This window comes from Chiloscyllium punctatum, chromosome 46 (assembly GCF_047496795.1).
Source record: "Chiloscyllium punctatum isolate Juve2018m chromosome 46, sChiPun1.3, whole genome shotgun sequence".
Lineage (NCBI taxonomy): Eukaryota > Metazoa > Chordata > Chondrichthyes > Orectolobiformes > Hemiscylliidae > Chiloscyllium > Chiloscyllium punctatum.
The window spans coordinates 56,188,563-56,206,867 of NC_092784.1; the positions used below are offsets into that span (position 1 = coordinate 56,188,563).

The 18,305-nt window shown below is 42.5% G+C and overlaps 1 protein-coding gene, 1 long non-coding RNA gene and 1 other non-coding gene across 3 annotated transcripts in view; 2 read left to right on the forward strand and 1 right to left on the reverse strand.

Annotated features, from left to right (window-relative positions):
* Positions 1 to 8,301: 8,301 nt before the first annotated feature.
* On the reverse strand, positions 8,302 to 8,387 carry trnar-ucu (transfer RNA arginine (anticodon UCU)). Its single transcript is given in 2 exon segments — positions 8,302 to 8,337; positions 8,351 to 8,387. It is a non-coding gene; the product is annotated as a tRNA-Arg (tRNA).
* Positions 8,388 to 8,699: 312 nt separating this feature from the next.
* On the forward strand, positions 8,700 to 10,382 carry LOC140468128 (uncharacterized). Its single transcript, XR_011955598.1, has 2 exons — positions 8,700 to 8,846; positions 9,725 to 10,382. It is a non-coding gene; the product is annotated as an uncharacterized lncRNA (long non-coding RNA).
* Positions 10,383 to 18,154: 7,772 nt separating this feature from the next.
* The window catches only part of LOC140468127 (breast cancer anti-estrogen resistance protein 3 homolog), a 45,559-nt gene continuing 45,408 nt past the window's right edge, over positions 18,155 to 18,305 (forward strand). The window contains exon 1 of the mRNA XM_072564319.1: positions 18,155 to 18,293. The gene's annotated coding sequence lies outside the window, so the exon portion shown is untranslated. The remainder of the gene's footprint in view (positions 18,294 to 18,305) is intronic.

The window sequence follows — 18,305 nt, forward strand, 5'->3', positions numbered from 1 at the left end:
GAACAGAGGGATCTTGATATTCAGGTGCATGGTTCTCTGAAAGTGGAGTCACAGATAGACAGGGGAGTGAAGAAGGCTTTTGGCACACTGGCCTTCATCAGTCAGGGCATTGAGTATAGAAAGTTGGAAGATATGTTGCAGTTCTACAGGAAGTTGGGGAGGCCACACTTGGAATATTGTGTTCAGTTTTGGTCACCTTCTTATTGGAAGGATTTTCTTAAACTGGAAAGAGTACACAAGAAATTTACGAGGATGTTGCCTGGAGTCAATGGTTTGAATTCTCAGGAGAGGTTGGTCAAGCTAGAACATTTTTCTTTCGAGCATAGGAGTCTGGAGTGGGGGTGGGGGGGACCTTGTAGAATGATATAAGATCATGAGAGGCATGGATAGGGAGAATGAATAAAAGGGAACCTGAGGGGCAACTTTTTTTTACACAGAGTGGTGCGCAAATGGAATGAGCTGTCAGTGGAAGTGGTTGAGATGGATACATTATCAACATTTAAAAAGTATTTAGACAAATATATGGATAGGAAAGGTTTAGAAGTACTGTATGTGGACCAAGTGCAGGGAAATGAGGTTAGTATGGATGGACATTTTGGTTGGCGTGGACCAGTGTAGGCCAAAGGATCTGTCTCTATGCTGAAGGACTCTGTGACTCTATGACATTGGTTAGGCTACTTTTGGAATACTGCATGCAGTTCTGGTTGCCCTGTTATAAGAAGGATGTTGTGAAACTAGAAAGAGTTCAGAAAAGATGTATAAGCATGTTGCCAGGATTAGAGGGTTTGAGCTTTGGAAGAGGCTGAATCAACTGGGGCTACTTTCCCTGGAGCATCAGATGCTGGAGGGGACCTTATCGAGGTTTACAAACTCATTAGGGTCATGGATAGGGTAAATAGGCAAGATCTTTTCTCTGGGATGGGTGAGTCCAAAACTAGAGGGCGTAGGTTTAAGGTGAGAGGGGAAAGATTTAAAAGGGACCTAAGGAGCAACATTTTCAAGAAGAGGGTGCTGTGTCTATGGAATGAGCTGCCGGGGCAGTGGTGAGGGCTGGTACAATAATAACATTCAAAAGGCACCTGGATGGGCATATGAATAGGAAGGGTTTAGAGGGAACTTGGCCAAATGCTGGCAAATGGGACTAGATTTATCTAGGATATCTGGTCAACATGGACGAGTTGGAGCGAAGAGTGTGTTTCTGTGCTGTACATCTCTATGATTATACAACTATAGCTGAACAAACCTTTAGCTTCATTTGCTAGATTAGAAAAAAAGTTCTACATGTTACATTATAGCTCTATTGGTAATTTCAATGAGTACTCACATTATTCAAACTAGTCAGTCCAAAGACTAATTGCAGGTCTGGAAGTCAATGGCAGGGATGTCACGTGCCCTCAGTTAGGATCTGGAACACACTGAGTGTGGGGTGTTGGCAGACTAGAAAGAAATTGGTCACTGAAAAAATCTGCAGGGCCATAGGGAAAAGGCAGAGGAGTGATACCAGGTAAAATGTTCTTGCAGAGAGCAGGCACAGACATGACAGGACAAATGGCCTGTACCATAACATTCTATGATTCAGTGACACATTGGTTCAAGAAAGGGAACATTGCCGAAGTTATTACCGACCCTCTGCTGATAAATAGAACATGTGAGGACAAAACTGGACTTCATCTCAATACCTTGTATTTTCTGTGCTGTTTATTTGTTGACTGACATTAGACTTAGCTGTGAAAAATTAGCAAATGAATTAGATATCAGAAGGCTCTGCCCTTCCACTGATGCTACCAACACAGTGTTTTCCACAGTGGATGGGCAGAATGGGGGCAACAAAATATAGGGGGGATAATTTAAAGAAATGGATTATATAATTTCCTTTTTACATACCTTAAATCACTGTCAGCCTGTGTCAGACCTCCCTCCTGCTCAAAACATGGACTCACTGAGTTGCCAATTCGTTCGACTTGCCCTGGAGACTCCAGTCAGGAATAAATGCAACCTATGGGCATATATAAAGTCATAGCGCCATACAGCATGAAAACAACTAGTCTGCGCTGACCATGTTTCAAACTAAACTAATCCCACCTGCCTGCATTTGGCCTATATTCCTCCAAAGCTTTCCTATTCATGTATTTATCCAAATGCCTTTTAAATATCATAACTGTATCCAGCACTTGCCTCTGGCAGTTAATTCCACACACTAACCACTCTCTGTGTAAAAAACATTGCTCCTCATATTCTTTTTAAATCTTTCTCCTCTGACCTTAAAAACATGAACCCCCTAGTTTTGAACTCCCCCATCTTGGGGAAAAGACCTTTGCTATTCACCTTGTCTATGCCCCACAATTTTTTTATAAACCTCTAAATGGTTACCCCTCAAGCTCCAGTGAAAACGTCTCAGCCTATCTAAACAGAGCAGGCCCCTTGCTGTCCTGAAATGCAGTATTTCTTCAATATGAAAGGACTTTGCATTCTAACAAGCGGAACGTATTCATTATCAAGGAAAATAATTTCAGGCCACAATTCACTTTTGATTGTTGCATGGCACTTGATGGGAAAGTACAGAAGTATTCTTGTGCAAGGGCAGTCAAGAGTTGACTGTTCTCTCATAAAGTACCATGCACTCTGAGACATTTATTAAATTAGGGATGCTATACAAGTCTAAGTTGTTGTTGTTGAGGCTATTGAGAAGAGCAGTGAGCAACTGCCATCCCTTGAGACAGGGATGGGGCTCCCCCTCATGGCCTGGTTGGGAATACACACATATCGAACAAAAACCAAATATTAGATTTGATTCCCTAGTGTGGAAACAGGCCCTTTGGTCCAACAAGTCCACATTGACCCTCCAAAGAGTAACCCACACAGACTTGTTTCCCTCTGACTAATGTACCTAACACTATGGGCAATTTAGCACACCAATTCACCTGACCTACACGTGTTTGGACTGTGGGAGGAAACTCACATAGACACAGCAAGAATGTACAAACTCCACATAGACAATCACCTGAGGCTGGAATTGAACCTGGGACCCTGGTGCTGTGAGGCAGCAGTGGCTTTCAATGTACCTACCCATGTTCAACTTATGTCTTGCCAACAGCAGGTAGATACTTTCTAACCAACCTGCTTAGATATGTAATTGAACATCTCGGAGCAGGTGGGACTTGAACATGGGCACAGGGCTCAGAGATAGGGTTACGACCACTGCACTCAATGAGCCCCTTACAACTGCAAGCATATTGAGAGTCAAAAACCTGTACTGCAGGTTAAAAGGAGTAGGTGGAAGAGAAGATAAAATAATTTGCAGTTTGCACAATCATTCATCCTTTAGGTGCCCTCAAACATTAATTATGTGAATTAGGTAACGAGCACATGCAAAATGCAGTATTTTTTAAACCAGCATTCCTCAGCATCTTTTAAACAATTCTCTGTAATTTTCAGGTAATTTGAAAATTGTACAGAATTTTCTAATGCTTCAAGCTGTGTTGTCTTTACATTTAATAGAAAATGATAATTCATTAAGTTTATGTTGTTTGCAATATGTATACAATCAGTAATTAAAGGCCATGTTCGAATAGCTCTGATTATTTTGTTGCTTAAAAAGGTAGCTTGATTAACTATCCATCTAAGAATGAGCTTTAACTTACGTTACATCACTAAGTGAGATCACCATCAGTAGTACTTTTAAAAAATTGCAAATTGGGCAAATATTTAGCCGTAGCAATTCAGTACTTCATGTTAGAAATGTCTGCTGATATAAAATAGCTCTGGTCAATCTGCTTCACATCACTCTTTAATATAAAGCTGAAAATAAATATGTCAAATAACAAAATTCTTAGATATTTTCTAACCAACCTATTTAGGGATACTATTTCATGTTTCTGGATTATGCTAGGAGTTGAACCCAAGCTTACTCACTCAGAAGCAAGAACAGTGCCACAAGAACGTTCAGAACAGAATTCTTATTTCCACTAGTCGATTAGTTACCATTCACAGCCAATTAATGAGTGAGATGCCCAGCCAACTAATCTGTGGAAGCCTGTGTAATCAGATGGTGGTGTGCACTGTGTTGGTCAACTCTGTGTTAAGCATGACCTGATGTGGTTCAGTAGCCCCACTCTCGTAGCAAAGTCTCTGCCGCATTTGCTGCTGGGAAAAGACAAGCAGCTGAGAAGGTTCATGATCTTCTGAACTCCGTTTTCGCTGGGCCCTCTTCTCAGCCAGCTGAGCTTTCCACTTCTGCTCGCCTCTTCAGGTTCCCTTCCAAATAGTCAAGCTCCAGAGGTCACAGCCATCAACAACTGCCTCACAGTTGTTAGTATCCACTCACATCAGAGCTTGCTTGCAGGTATGTGCTTGTAGCAGATGCATGTGTGCCCTTGAGACTGCAACCCTGTAGCCAGCCCACTATATAGAAGATGGTGGGCGGCACGGTGGCACTGCTGCCTCACAGCGCCAGAGATCCGGGTTCAATTCCCGCCTCAGGTGACTAACTGTGTGGAGTTTGCACGTTCTCCCCGTGTCTGCGTGGGTTTCCTCCGGGTGCTCCGGTTTCCTCCCACAGTCCAAAGATGTGCAGGTCAGGTGAATTGGCCATGCTAAATTGCCCGTAGTGTTAGGTAAGGGGTAAATGTAGGGGTATGGGTGGGTTGTGCTTCGGCGGGGCGGTGTGGACTTGTTGGGCCGAAGGGCCTGTTTCCACACTGTAAGTAATCTAATCTAATCTCTGGATACAGGTAGCTCCCCCATCCGAAAGTAGAGAGTTCCCAGAAAACCTTTCGCAAGCTGAAAATAGCATAAAGTGAAAGTGCATGATTTATATGGGAAAAAGTATTGCTGTTTTTTGTAAAAGTGAAAATCCTGTTCGGATTTGTGAAAACAGGTACTAATGTAGCTCACTTGTAAAAGTAAAATTGCATAAAGTGAACATTCAAAAAGCGGGGGATACCCGTATACACATATGTGAGTGACACAGTGGCTCAGTGGCTAGCACCGCTGCCTCACAGTGCCAGGGACCCAGGTTCGATTCCAGCCTCTACATGGATTCCCTAAGGGTGCTCTGGTTAGGTGAATTGCCCATAGTGTTCAGGGATGTGTAGGTTAGGTGCTGGGTGGGTTACTCTTTGGAGGGTCAGTGTGGACCTGTTTCCACAGTGTGAGGATTGTATTCTGTGATATCATCATCTATCATATGTGACTACACCAGTATACACATTATCAGTGACGACTATAAGCCAATCGATTACATGCCACATCTTGAAGGCATTCTGCCTCACCATTTGCAGATCCTGGTGGCTTTGTACCAACCCAGTTACACAAATTTGTCTGTTGCTTTGGAAACTATAAACAGAGAAAGAGGATAATTTTGGTGCATTTGCACAGCACTCACTTCAAGATCAATATATCATTTGAAGTAAAATTCCCAAACCTGAATGCACTCCACGTGGAACCTGACTAAAAGATGATACAAATGAAGCTATAACTTCAGGCCCTTTGACTTTCAGCTTCTCTTTTCTCTGTGCATCAGCTTTAAACAGCTGAGTCTCCCAAATCTTTGTGGCTTTCATGCAGTTCCTAGGTTTTCACCATTTATGGAAGACACTCTGGTTTATCTTTCTTGAGTTGAAAGTGGATGAACTGACACTTGTTCATGTTAAACTCCACTTGCCATAGTTGTTCCCAATCACCTAACTTGTTCATAGCTCTTTGCAACTTTCCTGTTACACAGCTGGATCACTGACTGTTCCTCTTAATTTGGCTTAATTTACAAATTTGGGTATTGGACTCTCTATCCTATGGTCAAAGCCATTGATGAATATGACGCAAAGTTGAAGATGTAAGATAGAACACCATTTGTCACTTCCTGTGCCTATTATTCCAAATCTCCATCTCCTTCCTTAACAGGATTGAAGGGGTGGATGCTGGAAGGAAGTTACTTCTGGTTTGGGAATCTAGTACATACGAGTCAAAATGTCAGAATGAAAGTCAGCCATTTACAATTGAGATGAGTTAACATTTCTTTGTGCAGAGAAGGTTGTAAACCTTTGGGATTCTTTACACCAAAGATGCTCAGTCATTAGTAGAATTAAGGATAATGAAGGAATCAAAGGATAAAGTGGGAAGGCACTTTTTGGTTTTATTCATTCATAGGTGATAGCATTGCTGACAAGGCCAGCATTTGTTGTCTTGGATGTAGGCTTGTTCACTGAGCTGGGAGGTTCATTTCCAGATGTTTTGTCACCTTATTAGGTAACATCTTCAGTGGGCCTCAGGCAAAGTAGTGTACATGATTCCTGCTTTCTACTTATATGTTTGGGTTTCTTTAGGTTGGTGATGTTATTTCCTGTAATGATGTCATTTTCTGTTCTTTTTCTCAGGGGGTGGTAGATGGGGTCTAACTTGATCTGTTTGTTGATAAGAGTTCCGGTTGGAATGCCATATTTCTAGGAATTCTCGTGTGTGTCTCTGTTTGGCTTGCCCTAAGACGGATGTATTGTCCCAGTCAAAGTGGTGTCCTTCCTTATCTGTATGTAAGGATATTCGTGAGAGAGGGTCATGTCATTTTGTGGCTAGTTGATGTTCATGTATCCTGGTGGCTAGTTTTCTGCCTGTTTGTCCAGTGTAGTGTTCGTTACAGTTTTTGCACGGTATTTTGTAAATGACATTAGTTTGCTAGTTGTAGAACCTCAACCTGAGCTACAAATCTTCTCAAAACTCGTTAAGACCTATTTGTTGTCTTTCGTAATTGCCTTTAAAAAGGTGATGATGAGCCTCTTCAGTCCATCTGGAACAGATACACCCATACAGCTGCTCAAAAGAGAACTTTGAGCCTAGTGACGTTAAAGAAACAATAGCATCTTTTCAAAGTAGTGCACGACTTAGAGAGGAACCAGCAGGCAGAGGTGTTCAGATGCTCCTATGCTTCCCTTATTATTCTCGGCAGTAGAAGTCATGATTTTAGAAGATGCTGTCAATTGAGGTTTGGTGGGCTGATGAGGTTGAAGCCCAATTATCGTTTGCCTGAGTGGACCACAAAATGGTTTACTTCTGTTTCCATTTCCTGCGTTCTTACGGTGGTCCCTACTCATTTCCAACCCAGGTCAAAAATTTCACACGCTCCAATTGTTATCAACCATCTTTTGTGTGGCAGGATATTTAATTACCTTCTGGCTCAGCACCATCAGCAGGAGCGATCCTGAACTGCAAAACTGTGCTCACCATCTGACAGCTGGAACTAGGTTTTTCAGATCACAAAAGGTTATTTTGAACAGTTAGGTTGCCGCAGAACAATAATGATATCTGTTTAGTAAAAAGGTGGAAGGAGACAGGGATAGGGTGACGGGAGGTTACAGAGATAGGGAAGGCTGGTGGGTCTGGATAGGATGCTCTTTGGAGGGTTGGTGTGGACATCATGGGCCAAATGGCCTGATCCACACTTTGGAGATACCAGTGTTGGACTGGAGTGTACAAAGTTAAAAAAATCACACAACACCAGGTTATAGTCCAACAGGTTTAATTGGAAGCACAAGCTTTCTGAGCACTGCTCCTCAACCACCTGATGAAGGAGCAGTGCTCAGAAAGCTAGTGTTTCCAATTAAACCTGTTGGGCTATAACCTGGTGTTGTGTGATTTTTAACTTTGCTTCCACACTGTGGGGATTCCATGTGAAATAACATTCAATATTTATTTTTATTCCATGCAATGCTGAGGTGCAAGTGATTTCTTGCAGTGATTTCAAGCAACATTAATGCAAACCTGATTCGTGTTTTATTTCTGATTGGGGTTGTGGGAGGGGGAGATGTTTAATATTCCTCAGTAAATAAGGGTTGATTGACCTATATACATTGGGGAATCTAATTATTTTTCATAATTTGATTTTAGTAGCATGAAGCAACAACAATGTAGTGAATAACTGAGGGAGCTAATTGGCCATTATGGTCTTATTCATTGTAGATCAGTGAGAATTAAGAATTTTTCGTGAAGCTAATGAATTAGAAATTGAGAGGAGATTTGTCATCTTTTATTTCCCATTCTTTGCGGGGCGGGGTAAGTTTTAAAAATGCAGAGAGTCATTATTCATTAATAAATAAGAATTGATTGTGAAAATTATGTATTTGTCTCTTTTTTGGGGGGGGGGGAACTAATTTTCATCATGTGGCGAATGAAATCGTGGCCTCGTTAGCTGTTAGTCTGTGGGAAATGAGTTGATTTTTGTCTCTGCTTCTTTTCAGGAAGCTAATGAGGTATAAGTTGGTGGAAAATTTGAATTTTGCAATTGAAGGGGCAAAGACAGAAAAACAAAAGTGCCGACTCCGCCGGGACTCGAACCCGGAACCTTTGAATCCCTTCAAACCGCTAGAAGTCCAATGCGCTATCCATTGCGCCACGGAGCCACCTGTTGGATGTACGTTAGAAATAGCCTATTCGTACCCAAACAAATGGCGGCCATTATTCCTCGCACCTCTCCACGTTTCGCAATTCGTTTTATTTTACCTTCCGTGATGGACGTCTAGCACGCCGTCGCTTTTCAGCCGCCGGTTATTTTCTTTTTACCGTCTTTGTACATCTATAATATCTGTGTGTGTTTGTGTGCGTGTCTGAGAGAAGATGGATGCCTTCGCCGTCATACCCGCCTCCACCGCTAGGAGCTGCTTGTCCTCGGGTTGGGAGGGAGACAGGGAGGCGTTGCTCCGGGCAACCAGCACCCAGCCGCCTTCCCCTCCCCCTCCCCCTCCCCCTCACAGCGCTCCAGCCAACGGTCAGGGCCGTTTCAAAAGGGAGCCCGCGCGCCGCGGCCGTTGGGGCGCGTGACGGGCGTTTCAAAATGGCGGACGGCGTCGCCAACCTTTCAGGTCGGTGGCTTGCGGGGGGGCGAAGGTCATTCCGCCGTGAAGGGGGTTTAAAGGAGGTCGCGCTTCTGTTGCATACTTCAGTTTGCTTAAGAGAAAAGAAACTTGCGCGTTGCCAAATAAAAAGCGCGCCGATAAATAGGAACAAGGAGGAGGAGGAGGAGGAGGAGGAGGCCACTCTGCCCTTCGGGGCTGCTCAATAAGGTCATGGCTGATCTGACTCTTAATTATCCAAGTTAAACATCGCACAACACCAGGTTATAGTCTAATGGGTTTATTTGGAAGCACTAGCTTTCAGAGCGCAGCTCTTTCATCAGGTAGCTGTGGAACAGCAGCATAAGACACAGAACTTATAGCAAAAGATCTCAGTGTCGTTCAACTGAAACAATATATTGAACAAACCTAGACTGCTGTCATGGCTTATATCTTATTAGAATGGGTTACGGGGGTTTCAGCTCATTTAAAGTGTAAATCCCAGAACTCCTTTCCAGTCACATTCTCGAGGTACTTAAAAGTTTTATAAAAATAGGTGACGTCTCAGCTCAGACAATGCATTAAAGGTGTGAGGTTATAGTCTGTCGATATCCCAATCGTGAGCCAGACTGGTTCTGTTTCCTAAGTAGGAATTTATAAAATGTCTGGATTAGTGCTGCTGGAAAAGCAAGGCAGTTCAGGCAGCATCCGAGGATCAGTAAAATGTCACATGGACTGACTGCCTGAAGGTTGTGTGCTTTTTGATCAAAATAGAATATATTTGCAAATGCAAATTCACCCCATAGACACGCAAGTTTGTATGTGTGTGTGTGTTCAGCATATTGTTTTAATTGTGTGTTGCTGTGATCTTTTGCTATAAATTATCTCTTATTATCTTGCCCCACTAGTTGTCTGAATGAAGGGGCAGGACTCCGAAAGCTGGTGCTTCCAAATAAACCTGTTGGATTATAACCTGGTGTTGTGTGATTTTTAACTTTGTCCTCCTCAATCCAACACCGGCACCTCCACATCTTCTAGGTGAACAATAATACTTAATAGTGAGTGATTGCCACTGCCTCCCTCCTGCTAATTTTTCATCCTTTGAAAATCAGTGAAGACAGAGAGGGAAGAGTTAATATTTAAGATCTTGTAACAATGTCATTAACACCTGGTAATATCACAGAAAGACTCCATTCTTATCTGTAATAATGTTAGTGAGTCACAAAATGAGCATAGATTTGTATCGACCTTGTGAATGGAAGTACAGCAAACCGAATGAAGGAGGACAGAAGGCAAGGAGGCACGTGCAGAAGAGCTTGTGAATACCGCACTTAACATCTGGTGTACGAATCAAATCAAGATGAACAAAGGCTATCAAGTTGGAACATCTGCTGACAACAGCAATCGGGAAGAAAGACAGTTTCTTGCGAAGTGTACACGTAACTTGTAGATTCATAAAATTGTATAAATAAACCAGCCCAGGCTGTATTCGATGGAAATCCGGGCACTCCTTTGAGGACTTGACATCTCCCAAAAGCTTTTGTCAATAAACTCTGTTTGACTCATTATCGATCTGAGCATAGTAATACTTTACTGACAACAGGAATCTCGATAGGATTTGGAGTAAACCATATTGTCCATCAAGCTAGTTCCAATATGATCATGGCTGAGTTTCAACTCTGCATATTAATGGAGCCCAGTTCTTGGACCTGGCTGGGACTTGACCAGATTTGAATGTTATTCCTGGATATGGAGGTGGTTTTACTAAATTTAAAATGCTCCAGATTCTCATCCAAATATCATGCAAAGTGACAGCTCTATGAGAGCTTCTTACAAATATGCTTTGTGACTATTCTTCCCATTTCACAAAACAAAGAACTGCAGATATTGGAAATCTGAAACAAAAACAGAACTTGTTGGAGAAATTGGTCAGAGCTGGCAGCAGAGAAAGCAGAGTTAATGTTTTAAGTCCAGTGATACTTCAAATGAAGTTCAGAAGAAGAGTAACTGTACTCAAAACTTTAATTCTGCTTTCTCTCCATAGAAACTCCCAGACCTGCTAACTTTCTCCAGCAATTTCTCTATATCCCACTACACCTTCAGTCTTATGGGTGGCACAGTGGTTAGCACTGCTGCCTCACAGCGCCAGGGACTCAGGTTCAATTCCCCCCTCAGGGGACTGACTGTGTGGAGTTTGCATGCTCCGGTTTCCTCCCACAGTCCAAAAATGTGTGCAGGTTAGGTGAATTGGCCATGCTAAATTGCCTGTAGTGTTAGGTGTAGGGGAATGGGTCTGGGTAGGTTGTGCTTTGGTGAGTAGGTGTGGACTTGTTGGGCTGAAGGGCCTGTTTCCACAATGTAAGTAATCTAATCTTATTGCATTCAATCACTGCCCCTTCACTTCATCTTCAAAGAGCATAAGAACTAGAAGGAGGTAATTCAGCCTGTGAAGTCTGCTCTGCTATATAAAACACCATGGCTGATCTCATGTTGGCATCAAGTCAACTTTATTGCCTGCTTGCTATAATAAGGGGAAAAATCCACCTAGCTATGGCTACATTGACAATCCTCTTTACCAACCTACTCCAATGTACCTCAATTTGTTCTAAATTCTAGTGAGAATAGGCCTATACTGTTCAACCTTTCTCATAATGTAAGGCTTTTATCTCTGGAATTAATCCAGTGAATTTTTTGAACCGTCTCCAGTGCAATTACATTCTTAAGTAAGGACACCAAAGCTATATGCAGTACTCCTTTGCAATCTCAACAATGTCTTAAAAAGTTGCAACAACACTTGTGTATTATACTTAATTCCTGTAGCCAATAAGTACCAAATTCCATTTGTCTTTCTTAAAGTCCCCTGTACCTCATAGAGTCATAGAGATGTACAGCATGGAAACAGACCCTTCGGTCCAACCCGTCCATGCTGACCAGATATCCCAACCCAATCTAGTCCCACATGCCAGCACCCGGCCCATATCCCTCCAAACCCTTCCTATTCATATACCCATCCAAATGCCTCTTAGATGTTGCAATTGTACCAGCCTCCTCCACATCCTCTGGCAGCTCATTCCATACACGTATCACCCTCTGTGTGAAAAAGTTGCCCCTTAGGTCTCTTTTATATCTTTCCCCTCTCACCCTAAACCTATGCCCTCTAGTTCTGGACTCCCCAACCCCAGGGAAAAGACTTTGTCTATTTATCCTATCCATGACCTACATAATTTTGTAAACCTCTATAAGGTCACCCCTCGGCCTCCAATACTCCAGGGAAATCAGCCCCAGCTTGTTCAGCCTCTCCCTATAGCTCAGAACCTCCAACCCTGGCAACATCCTTGTAAATCTTTTCTGAACCCTTTCAAGTTTCACAACATATTTCCAATAGGAAGGAGACCAGAATTGCATGCAATATTCCAAAAAAGGCCTAATCAATGTCCTGTATAGCCGCAACATGACCTCCCAACTCCTGTACTCAATACTCTGACCAATAAAGGAAAACATATCAAACGCCTTCTTCACTATCCTATCTACCTGCGACTCCACTTTCGAGGTGCTATGAACCTGCACTTCAAGGTCTCTTTGTTCAGCAACACTCCCTAGGACCTTACCATTAAGTGTATAAGTCCTGCTAAGATTTGCTTTCCCAAAATGCAGCTCCTCGAATTTATCTGAATTAAACTCCATCTGTCACTTCTCAGCCCATTGGCCCATCTGGTCCAGATCCTGTTGTAATCTGAGGTAACCCTCTCCGCTGTCCACTACACCTCCAATTTTGGTTTCATCTGCAAACTTACTAACTGTACCTCTTATGCTCGCATCCAAATCATTTATGTAAATGACAAAAAGTAGAGGGCCCAGCACCGATCCTTATGGCACTCCTCTGGTCACAGGCCTCCAGTCTGAAAAACAACCCTCCACCACCGCCCTCTGTCTTCTACCTTTGAGCCAGTTCTGTATCCAACTGGCTCGTTGTCCCTGTATTCCATGAGATCTAACCTTGCCAATCAGTCTCCCATGGGGAACCTTGTCAAATGCCTTACTGAAGTTCATATAGATCACATCTACTGCTCTGCCCTCATCAATCTTCTTTGTTACTTCTTCAAAAAACTCAATCAAGTTTGTGAGACATGACTTCCCAAGCACAAAGCCACGTTGACTAACCCGAATCAGTCCTTGCCTTTCCAAATACATGTACATCCTTTCCCTCAGGATTCCCTCCCACAACTTGCCCACCACCGAGGTCAGGCTCACTGGGTCCAGAGTTCCCTGGCTTGTCTTTACCGCCATTCTTAAACAGTGGCACTATGTTTGCCAACCTCCAGTCTTCCGGCACCTCACTGTGACTATCGATGATACAAATATCTCAGCAAGAGGCCCAGCAATCACTTCTCTAGCTTCCCACAGAGTTCTCGGGTACACCTGATCAGGTCCTGGGGATTTATCCAGTTTTAACCATTTCAAGACATCCAGCACTTCCTCCTATGTAATCTGGACATTTTGCAAGATGTCACCATCTATTTCCCTATAGTCTATTTCTTCCATGTCCTTTTCCACAGTAAATACTGATGCAAAATACTCATTTAGTATCTCCCCCATTTTCTGTGGCTCCACACAAAGGCCGCCTTGCTGATCTTTGAGGGTACCTGCATAATAGTTTTCTGCAACTCATGAATGAGGACACCCAGATCCCTCTGTACCAAAGATTAGATTAGATTACCTACAGTGCGGAAACAGGCCCTTCGGCCCAAAATGTCCACACCGACCCATTCCCCTCTGACTAATGCACCTAACACTACAGGAGAATGTGCAAACTCAGAGGCGAGAATTGAACCTGAGTCCCTGGCACTGTGAGGCAGCAGTGTTAACCACTGAGCCACCGTACCACCCTCTGCCTTTTTATTCTTCCAACCAAAATCCATGCTAAACTCCATCTGCCAAATTCCATAAGACCATAGGAATTAGGAGTGGAAGTAAGGCCATTCGGCCAATCAAATCCACTCCACCATGGCTGATGGGCATTTCAATGCCTTTTACATGCATTCCTTGTGAGATTAAGAATTTATTAATCTCTGCCTTGAAGACATTTCATGTCCCAGCCTCCACTGTGCTCCATGGCAGTGGATTCCACAGGCCCACCAATCTCTGGCTGAAGAAATGTCTCCTCATTTCCATTCTAAATTGCCCCCCTCTAATTCTAAGGTTGTGCCTATGAGTGCTAGTATCCCCGCCTGATGGAAACAATTTCCCTGTGTCCACCCTTTCTAAGCTATGCATTATCTTGTAAGTTTCTATTAGATCTCCCCTCAACCTTCCGAACTCTTAACGAATACAATCCCAGGATCCTCAGCCGTTCATCGTATGTTGGGTCTACCATTCCAGGGATCATCTGTGTGAATCTCCGCTGGACACGCTCCAGTGCTAGTATGTTCTTCCTGAGGTGTGGGGCCCAAACCTGGATACAGTATTCTAAATGGGGCCTGACCAGAGCTTTATAAAGTCTTAGTAGCACCTCACTGCTTTTACATTCCAACCCTCTTGAAATAAATGACAACATTACATTTGCTTTCTTAACCACTACTCAACCTGCAAGTCAATCTTTAGAAAATCCTGTACTAGCACTCCCAGATCCCTTTGTACTTTAGCTTTATGAATTTTCTCATCATTTATAAAATAGTCCGTGCCTGTGATTTTTTTCCAAAGTGCAAGACCTCGCATTTGCTCATATAGAATTTCATCAGCCATTTCTTGGACCATTCTCCTAAACTGTCTAAATCTTTCTGTAGCCTCCCCACCTCCTCAGAACTACCTGCCTGTCCACCTAATTTTGTATCATCAGCAAACATTGCCAGTATGCCCCAGTCTCTTCATCCAGATCATTTATATATAAAGTGAACAGCTGGGGTCCCAACACTGAACCCTGCGGGACACCGCTTGTCACCAGCTGTTATTCTGAAAAAGAACCTTTTATCCCAACTCTCTGCCTTCTGTCAGACAGCCAATCCTCAATCCATGCCAGTAGCTCACCTCAAACACCATGGGCCCTCACCTTACTCAGCACCCTCCTGTGAAGCACCTTATCAAAGGCCTTTTAGAAGTCTGGATAGATAACATTCACTGGGTTTCCCTGGTCTAACCTACTTGTTACCTCTTCAAAGAATTCTAACAGGTTTGTCAGGCATGACCTCCCCTTACTAAATCCATGCTGACTTGTTCTAATTCAACCCTGGACTTCCAAGAATTTAGAAATCTCATCCTTAACAATGGATTTTTGAATTTTACCTAGTACCGAGGTTAGGCTAATCAACCTATAATTTTCCATCTTTTGTCTTGATCCTTTCTTGAACAAGGGGTTCTAGCAGCAATTTTCCAATCATCTGGGACTTTCCCTTACTCTAGTGATTTTTTAAAATAGGAGCCCTTTGAGCGTGCTCCACCATTTAATATGATCATAGCTGATCATCCATTTCAGCACCTTGTTCCCCAAACATGTTTCTTCCAACACACTTTTATTCCTTTAGCCCCTCCTAACTCCTTGAAGGCATTCAATATTTTGACCTCAAATGCTCTTGGGTGAAGAAATTTCTCCTCCTCAAACCTAAATCGCCTACCCTGCATCCTTAGACTGTGACCCCTGGTTTTGCAATCCTTACAATTGGGAACAATCTGCATTTGATCCTTCTAATCCCTTTAGAATTTTTTAGGCTTCTATGAAATCACCCCTCATTTTCTAAACTTTAGAGAATGTAGTCTTAACTCTCTTCATATGTCAGTCCTGCCATTTCCAGGATTCAGTGTGGTAACCCGTTGTTGCATTTCTTCACAACCAGACAATCCTTCCTCAAATAAGGAAACCAAAATTGTAAGACCCATGATATGGTTTCACCAAGGCCCTATAGAATTTCAGCAAGACATCCCTGCTCCCATGTTTGAATTCTTTCACTATGAAGCCAACATACCACTTGCCATCTTTTCCCTGTGAACTCTCAATTATTAGGATCCATAAGATGTTCTAGTTATCATTCCCTGGACTTATATTTTAAAACAACATGAATCAGCCTTTTGACATTTTGGATGTTACCGCCCGCAAAAATGAATTGTCCCAAAACACTTTCCCACATAGTTTAGGACAAAAATATTGGACAAAAAAATCAGAGAAACTGGTCATGTTTTTGTCTGAAATCTGATTAAATCCAACATTTCTGTAAAATTGACAAATCCAAAACCACTAGTTAAAATATTTGATATTTTTAAGTTCAATCATATTTAGGGAACTGTTAAGACATTCCTTTTTTTTTCAAGACTTCCAGTTTTACATTATTGTTTTGTAGCAAGATTGAAAAAAAGCTAAAATCTGACAACACCATTGTTGAAATTACACAAAAACTGTAGCATCTGGAACATGGCAAATTCCTTTCAGATCTCAAGAACAGACAGTTAAAAAGGGCAATGCCAAAAAAAACAAAGACATTCAGATATAAAATGTTAGAAGAGTCATACATATTTGATTTCCAAGTCTACGAACTGTCTTGAACTTCTCGACAATATCACATAAGATTGCAATCTCATGCCATATTGCTGGAGGATGTCAGTCTCATGGCCATCTCGTGTTTTTATATTCCCAGAGAAAAAAAATTCCTTTGTTGCATGCTCTGCACTGTGGGAAAGCTTCGTTTGAGTACAGGGATGGAATTCTTCCAGCAGAGGGTGCAAATGACCAAAAGAACTTTCCCAAAAATATTACAGTAGTCACTGAAAGTCAGTGCTTGGTATACTGCTCCTTTTGCTTGGGAGCAGAACAGGCCCAGGGGAGGAAGGAAAAGGATTTGAATATTTCAGTTGGCATAGCAACAACCACATTATATATTCTGCATAGAAAACGGGTACAGACCTGTCTGATATGTTAGTGGTGATCAAGCACGAATTATATATAAATGGAGTTTAAACCTTGGGATTTGTGAATTATACAACATAAGGGGAGACCACTTGGCTGTGCTGGCTCTTTCAATGTTCTGTCCAATTAGTCTCACAGCACTGTCTCTTTCCTGATAGCCCTACAAATTTTTCCCCTTTATTTCTAAAGACTGTGAGTCAGCCTGGGTGGGTCTGCATGATAGTGTGAGTGCAGTCAATGAGACCCTAAACTTGGGGGAGACATGCTATCTGGGTCAATCATAGAACATAGAACATTACAGCGCAGTACAGGCCCTTCTGCCCTCGATGGTGTGCTTACCTGTGGAACCAATCTGAAGTCCATCTATCCTACACTATTCCATTTTCATCCATATGTTTATCAATGACCATTTAAATGCCCTTAAAGTTGGAGAGTCTACTACTGTATCAGACAGGGCGTTCCACGCCCCTACTATTCTCTGAGTAAAAAACTACCTCTGACATCTGTCCTATATCTATCACCCTCAATTTAAAGCTATTTCCCCTTGAGCTAGCCATCACCATTCGAGAAAAAGGGCACTCACTGTCTACCCTAGCTAACCCTCTGATTATCTTATATGTCTCAATTCAGTCACCTCTCAACCTTCTCTCTAACGAAAACAGACTCACGTCCCTCAGCATTTCCTCATAAGACCTTTCCTCCATACGAGGCAACATCCTAGTAAATCCTTTCTGCACCCTTTCCAAAGCTTCCACATCCTTCCGATAATGCGATGACCAGAACTGTACACAATACTCCAAGTGCGGCTGCAGCAGAGTTTTGTACAGCCGCAGCATGACCTCGTGGCTCTGAAACTCAATCTCTCTAGCTACAAAAGCTAACTCACCGTATACTAACATGGTGCAATCCCAAAGTCCAAGCCTGTGTGCATGAACAATGTGATAGAAGCAGTCACATGATCAATTCTGACCTTAGCTGCAGTCTGGACTGATGATAGCTGGAATTTGCCAGAGGCAAAGAAGTTCAGCTCTATTGACTATTTGGAGGGTTATGAAGAAAAACAGGGGAATGGAACTAATTAGTTATAATTTTCAAATAGGCATGATGAGCTCAATTATAGAAAGGCTTCATGCCGTGAAGTATCTTTTTCTGATTCACTGCAAAGACTTTAGAATCAATTAGTTTCTCAAAATAAACTATCAGTAAAATTTGTCCCAAATCATTGCAGCATTTTAAATGAGCCCAAGCAGGGATCCCTTTAAGTAGCGGTGGAAGTGACCCGTACCACCCATTCTATTGTCCGAAAAGTTGAGGAAGTCATAGATTGACGTAAAAATTAAGTTGGGGGCTTGACTGCGGCATCTGACCCCTATTTCATCTGTTCCCAGCAGGAATGCCGGTCATTGAAGTCACTTGGCAAACAGAGCGTTTGGAAAATGGGTTGCAAGGAATTCATTCGATAAGGGGAGTAATGGAGAAGAACAGGACAGAACATAATTTCCTGCATTTGGCTTCAGAAGACAAGTCGGGCAAAGGACCCCACAGACAGGCTAAGGAAGTAAATTATTTGTTTGGAAAGAGCGAAGGCAAGTAGAATC